The sequence below is a fragment of the Artibeus jamaicensis genome, unplaced genomic scaffold (genome assembly GCF_021234435.1).
Source record: "Artibeus jamaicensis isolate MK-2021 breed Jamaican fruit bat unplaced genomic scaffold, CSHL_Jam_final contig_548, whole genome shotgun sequence".
NCBI lineage: Eukaryota > Metazoa > Chordata > Mammalia > Chiroptera > Phyllostomidae > Artibeus > Artibeus jamaicensis.
The window spans coordinates 10,272,334-10,279,548 of NW_026521883.1; the positions used below are offsets into that span (position 1 = coordinate 10,272,334).

The following is a 7,215-nucleotide window of genomic DNA, read 5'->3' on the forward strand; positions in this document are numbered from 1 at the left end:
TTGAGGGCCAGCTGGATCCGGCCAGAAGGAAAACTATTTGTCATGCCTGCTGGGAGCCCCAAAGGTGCAGCACCTAGGTCCTAAGTCGGAGTCTGTCTGGTATCAGCCTAAATGTCAGGGCTGGCGAGGGGGACAGGAAATGTAAGAAAACGGCAGAAGCTCATCCCAAAGAGTATAATGGGAATTTGCCGAGAAGCTGTTTCTGAGTACCCAGGTTTTACTGAGTGCCAGTCATGCTATGCACCTGCCCTTTGGTTCCCATTTTGTTGATAAAACTTCAAGTTCAGAGCTATTATGTGACTTACTCAAGGTCAATAGCCGGTGAGGGGCAGGTCAGGGCCTCAAAGCAGCCACAGCAGGACCCTGCCCAGCCATGCCTTGCAACTCGTTCTAAACAGCCCGTTTCGGTTATTTGTCCAGGCAGGCGAAGGCTCTCATTTCCTTTTTTCTTTTTCCTTTTTCAGTTTTCAGAAGGTAAGTTAACGTTTTTTCAGGATTATGGCGAGGTGAGAGGAGGCTAATTCTGATACGTACAGATACCTTCTTTCGTGAAGCCTGCGACTCAGACTTTTTCAGCTGTCTTTTTTTTTTTCTTCCTGTTTTCAGCCTGATTTTACTCCATGCTCTTTGAGTTGCTGTGGTCATCAGTCATTTTCTCCTTCAGAAAATCACCCACTCCCTTCTATCAGTGACTCTTCCTGTTACTTGAGTGTATGAACCATTTGAAGGACGTATTTTCTTTGAAGGAATACAGTCTCACATATTGAGGATAAGGTTTGTAAAACCATAATATAACCATTTTAAAGGAAAAGTAGTTGCTTAGACCTTAAAGACAATTACTTCTTTGGAAGTCCCCCATGTGTGGGGTACAGGCCAGAAACAAGCTTTCAAAGAGACAAATAGTAGACAGTCTAGGAATTTGCAATAGCAATACAAAACAAATAAAATGCACATATATCACAAATATATGCCGCCTCTCCCAGTGCCTAATCAGGGTGTGGAAGTATGCACCTTAAAGCACTTTTATTATGAAATATGTCCAGTCTACACAAAGGATAGAGAAATAAAGGTCAAACAGCATTTGCCACCACCTAGATAAAGAAAGAATATGCTAAGTGCAATGAAAGCCCCTCCCCCAGCCACGGTCTCTTCCTCTTCCCACCCCAGAGGGAATCATTGTTCCTAATTGGTGTTTACCAAACCCATGAATGTCCACATTTGACATATAGCTTTGCAGCTTTCCAACTTTCTATAAAGTAAAGCATCTGTATGCACCTACAATTTGCTCTCTTTGCTTTTCTTCAGTCAAATTTGTGAGGTTTATTCATGTCGATGCAGGTGGTAAAACACCGGATTCTACTCTTGGAAAAGTGGGACACTCACCCTCTGAGAGTCGAGTGCAGGAATCAAGGAGACGGTGGAATCTATGTTCCATTTCACACTCAGAGCATGCTCAGAGTCACCTGCCCTGCGTACCTCTTCTCCTCCCTCTCTCTCCCTCCTTCCAGTGCAAGTATTAACATGTCACACGTGTGTACACAAAGGTGATCCCACTGTAACATGATGTCTTAGGTTGCAAAGCAGAAGTCAGGGATTATATTGTGCATCTTAGCATTATCCAATACAAATGAAATGTGAGCTACATAGGTCACTTGAAATGTTCTAGCAGCCACGTGTTGCAAAGTAAAAATAAACAGGTAATTTTCATAACATATTTTGACCTAAATATTATCATCTCCATATATAATCAGGCTAAAATTACTACTGAAACAGTTCGCACTTTTTTCATACCAAGTATTCAAAATCTGACATATATTTTACAGTTGCAGCATGAGTTGATTTGCACGGGCAATGTTTCGAGAGCTCAGCAACCACAAGGGCTGGTAGCTACTGTATTAGCACAGACGTACCTTTAGAATCTGACCTGCAGACACACCCTGAGCAGTCCTAAGTGGGTCAATAACCCCATTAATGAATGAACATGGGGAAGGTGGTTGTGTCCTTCCATGACACGAGAGGAAGAACCTTTGCCCAGGGTCTTTGGGTGGCCAGGTTGGTGCAGGGGAAGCAGCACCAAGGGGCTGAGGAGCCTGGCGGGAGGCCCCAGCACCATGACCCCCTTCCACAATCTTGGGAAGGTCACTTGACCTCCTAACATTTTGGGGCCTCAATTTCCCTCTCTAGGAAATGGGATGGTAAACTGGAATCATTTTAAGGGCTCTTCTAGCACTGACGACCCTGAGCTTTTCGCCTCCTGTGGCCAGTCTTCCTCAGAGTCAGGACAGTGTTGGTCCTCTGCCAAAGGGATGGGCTGCTGTTCGTCTTCCCGACAGAGGGCAAACAGACTCCGCGTGTCCCATGGAGCCTAAGTGTCAACCTTTGTTCCTCTGGGAGAACCAGGAGTCCACCCCAGGCCCGTGTGGCACCACAGAAGTCCACAGTTGGCAAGAACCACAAGCCAACTCCCCTGGGCGGCACGGTCCAGGCGGCGCTTTATTTAGACGAGTGTTCACAGAGACGCTGCAGTTCTGTCTGGGCGTATGATTATATGTTTGGATGCCGTGTGGTCTTACGGGAAGTCAAGAGCACTGACTGCAAACCCCAGCTCACGCCAAGTTCACTGCGCCCTGCCTTGGTTTCCCCTTTTCTCAAACTGGCAGTATCACTGTTACTTATGGTGCAACAGTTCTGTCCCAGTCCCCAGGCCCCTTTTTAAAGAGACACGAGCTTTTACTCTAAATGCAACCTAAGTCCAAGTTTCGAAGTACCTTTGGGCTGGAAGCAGCTCTGAAATCAGGTGAGACCTCGGGCTCCATCCTCTTTTCTCCTTGAAGACCCAGTGGTGAGAAGGAGGCCATGCAGCCAGGCCCAGCGTGGGAGAGCTGTGGAAATGGAGGCGAAACAGTAACTTTGACCTTACTCATCGAGCCCTTATTGAAAGGGAGGTGGGTGAGTGTACCCCTGGATGAAAGGACTGCTCTCGGCTAACTTTCTTTGTCCTATTGAGACAAGCACCAAAGGGACGGTCTCTCGGTCATCTCTCTTCAGTTATGAGAGGGAAGGAAAAGGAAGGGCTTTTTCTAACGTAAACTCTACCCGCAGTCAGGAGGCACCACCGGCCAGGGCACTCTGAATCTTGGCAAATCATCACTGAACACAAATCTAAAGTTAATATCGTGCTACTTCTGCCCACAGTATCTCCTTAAAGAGACACATCATCACCCAAACCCTATGGGCTCATTTGGAAATTACCTTTTTTCTGAGAGCTCATTTTCCTGGGCTGTCTTTGGTTTCAGCCTCTCAGGATTGTGACATTTATTTTAATTTGAAAAGTACTGTAGAATTCAGGCCAGAGCTCTGCCACCATCACCGCCGCCTTTGTCTACACCACAACCAGGCCGCCCTGCTCCATTGTGCACTTCCCGGTCCAGGGCACAGCGACGCCATGGGCGTGCTGCTGGCCGACCAGGGCCAGAGCCCGAAGGAGGAGGTGGTGACTAAGGAGGCCTGGCTGCAGGGCTGCCTCAAGGCCTCCTGTCTGTACGGGCAGTTCTCCGAGTTCCAGGACAAAGGCCTCACCTGGTACCAGTCCAGTGCCATCCTGTGACACCTGGACCGCTCCCTTGGGCTACGTGGGAAGCACCAACAGGAGGCAGCCTGGCGCACACGGTGAATGACGGCATGAAGGACCTTCGCTGAAAACGCATCATCCTCGTCTGCAACAACTATGAGGCAGACAAGGAGGACAATGAGGCCCAAGATGCAGACCTTCTCGGCTTCCCTGGGGCACGTGGCCCTCCCCATCGGTGGCAGCGGGGACCTGAGGACTTGTGGTGCCCTGAGCAGGAGGCAGGGGCTGCCTTCCTCTCTTTCCTTGGGACCAATAAATTTCCAGGAGAAAAAAAAGTAATTTAGAGTTCAGTGTAATTTATAAGGTTACATACACACCAGTCTGATTAAAAATTAATACTATGGAAGTGTATTAAATAAAAAGTAAGTGTCCATTCCATCCAAGCCAAACACCAATCTATAACCAGTTTCCTGAGTTTTATTTCAAAGCTATTCTGTAGATAAAAAACATATTTTCAGGCATTAATAAAAAGTTGTACTGTTTAATTTTAAAGCTATTTTAACTGAAGACAAGGTAGAAAGGTAGAAACATGTGGATTAAAAAAAGCAAAAAAAAACCCAACAACAAACAGAGAGAAGGGCCTGGGGTATAATTTTTTTAAATGATGTGTTGATGTGTTCAGTTTAAAAATATTTTGATGTGTTTCAATCATGCAAAACAAAATACTGTGAATCATGGATGGTTCCAAAGAAACTGCCTCGCATGATTATATATTTTTGTGTTCACTTGGCAAGGCCGTCTTAATGAGTTTACATAATAATATACAGAAAGCAGAAGCCACCAAATTAAACTGGAGTGAGCAAGGAGGGAAGGGGCGGGGAAACACAGTCTGTCTCACGAACTGCCACAGAGAAGAGGTGCGGAGAAGGAAGCGTGAAAGGCTGGAGAGGCCGGCGAGCTGAGCTCTAGGCCAGCGCTGTCCAGAGGATTTTCTGCAGCGAAGGAAGGGACCACGCTCTGCGCTGTCCCGTACAGTAGCCACTGGTGCTGTTAAGCACTTGCAATGTGACTAGTGCGACTGAGGATTGGCTTTTTTATTCCATTTACTTTTAATTTGCTTGAACTTGAACAGCCACATGGGTCAGTGGTCGCTGTACTAGACAGTGCAGATCTGGGATTCATAGCATCTTTGGGGACATCAGGGAGCACAGAGGAGAATTAAACAGAGGGAGGGAATAAGTGAGGGGAAAGTAAAAGCAGAAGGGAAAATAAGGAAGGGGAGGACAGGGGGGAACTGAGAGGACGGAGGAGCCATTGGGCCTTGCCGGGGAAAAAAGAGAAGGGAAGAGAATAAACACAAAAAGGACAACTACAAGAAGTGAGGGTAGGAGATGGGAAAAGAGAAAGGCACAGACAGCTGAGATCAACTGTCTTAAGTGACAATGAGTGACCCTGTACTCCTGGAAGGGAGCTTCCACCACCTCTGGCATTTGAGTATTCGGGGGTCTCTGCAACGGCAGCACAGGAACGTCCTCTGGGGGGCTGACTTCAGGAACAACGTCCCACCTACGCTGACCTTGGGAGGCCTGTGGACCTGAACTACCTCACCTGTGACAGGAGCAGGGGTCCGCCACCTTAAGGACCCCGACACCCTGACATGTAAAATAAAATGGCTCACTCCAAGGAAAACCCGCAGGTTTGATCCACCACTAGGTGTCACCATTAACCAAAATGAATTTTTATTTTTTATTTTATTTTTTAACCTGCAACATTTGGTGTAGGTCTCTTCTTCGAATTTATATCAGATCTACACATTTTATTTGATATTTTGTCACTTTGTCCCACCAAAAGCAAAGTGGTTTGCACCCTGGGAGCCTACTAAATGGGGATACCCATTCTAATTTGGTTTATTTTTCTTTTTAGTTAACATTTTGGTAAATGCCACAAACGTGATGTGTGTGCATGCACACACGCCCACTTGCTCGCTTGTCATTCATTCATTTAACATTCGCCCCATGTCAGGCAGGGGCCTCTGTACGGCTGTGTAAGTTTTGCACTGAACAACTGCAGGGGTCTCTGCGCACACATAGGGCTCGATGTGAGGGGTTCTCCCTGAGGTCACTCGGCTCCGAGGCGCTGCAAGACTGACCGGGGCCCAGGGGACGAAAGCATGGTCCCTATTTTTTCCTTCCTCTCTGTTTTCTCTCTTAAGAAAGTTAGTTAGTCGAAAACTTTCTTTGTAATTAGAGACATTTGTGCCCTATATAAATTTTGAGAGTTATACATACCGCATGTTGCTTTACCTTACATTCTCATAAGACCTAAACTTCTGTTCCTTTTCAAAAAAGTCATATCCCTCACTGAGCATCTTTGATGAATAAAACAATGTACTAAGCCAGCTAGAAAAGTCAACTCGTGGCTTTTGCCCTTGAGGAATTCAAGAAAAGGTTTGATTGCACTTATGACACAAAACAATACACTGAAGTCTTGCGTATCTCAACCTCACCTTTGACTAGGAGAGGGGTAGTAGCAGCAACTGAACATGAACTCGTTGACTAGAACCTCTAGACTCTGGGAAATGTACCAATTAGGTTTTGCTGTGTCACAAACCACCTTAAAACTTAATGGCTTAAAACAACAAACATTTATTATTTCTCATGATTTCGTGAGTCATTTGGACAGTTTTGATCCAGGCTGGTGTGGCAGAGCTCTGAGGTCCAGGGGTCACTCACGTGGGGTTGGCCAGCCTCACTCATAAACCCAGAGGTTGACAGGAAGTTGGTCAAGGAGACTCCACTGGGATGGCTTGTCTCCGCGCCATGTGGGCTCTCGTTCTCTACCAGGCTAGCCCAGGCTTCGTGGGGTGGTCTCACTGTGGTGGTCTCAGGGTACCAAAGTGCACTAGGAGAGGGCAGGCTGCCATGTGTAAGCCCTGGTAAATTTCTGCTTGTGTCATGTTTGCTCTGGTCCCATTGGTCAAAGCAAGTCACATGGCCAAGACTGCAGTCTCTGTGTGACCGAAGGATGTAGACACAGTGAGGTATGAATAAATTGAAGGCCATTACTGCAACAGTGTACTGAAGCAAATTAATTTAATTCCTTTTTATTTCAGTTTTTACCAAAATGATGGTAGTGCTTTTTTTACCTACTGCCCAGGGAGGCAAAAAGAATAAACACAGAAGAAACTGCTATATGTCACTGTAAACATTATTAATTTTACTTCAGTCTCTTTTTAAAAATCTTTTTCATGTCTCTTTTACAACACAATCTATTTCACTTATTGAAAATTCCTATCAAATATAAAATAATATTGAATGTCGACTGTAATTGAACAATAAAATTTTTTTAAATAAAGGTAATAGTTTCAGAAAAATTTCCATTGGTCTCATAATCTTGACCTTTAAATAGGTACACGTCAAGGGCTTTGTGTAGGCACCCACCTGACCCACCTAACTGTGTACTAGGACATTCTTCAGGGCAGAGACCTAGGAATGTCCGGCCACCTGCCGACTCCCACCACTGCATCTGTATGTTAGACGCTGCAGGCACATTTTGTTCTAGATGGTTGCCTAGCATGGCGCAGGTTGGATACCTGCTGTTACCATGCTCTAAGGATTTATCTGATCCTAAAGAGAATGACTAGG

At 45.9% G+C, this 7,215-nt stretch overlaps 1 pseudogene; it reads left to right on the top strand.

Annotated features, from left to right (window-relative positions):
• The first annotated feature begins 498 nt into the window (after nt 1–498).
• LOC119053458 (glutathione S-transferase P-like) lies at nt 499–3,915 on the top strand (annotated as a pseudogene).
• The last annotated feature ends 3,300 nt before the right edge of the window (nt 3,916–7,215 follow it).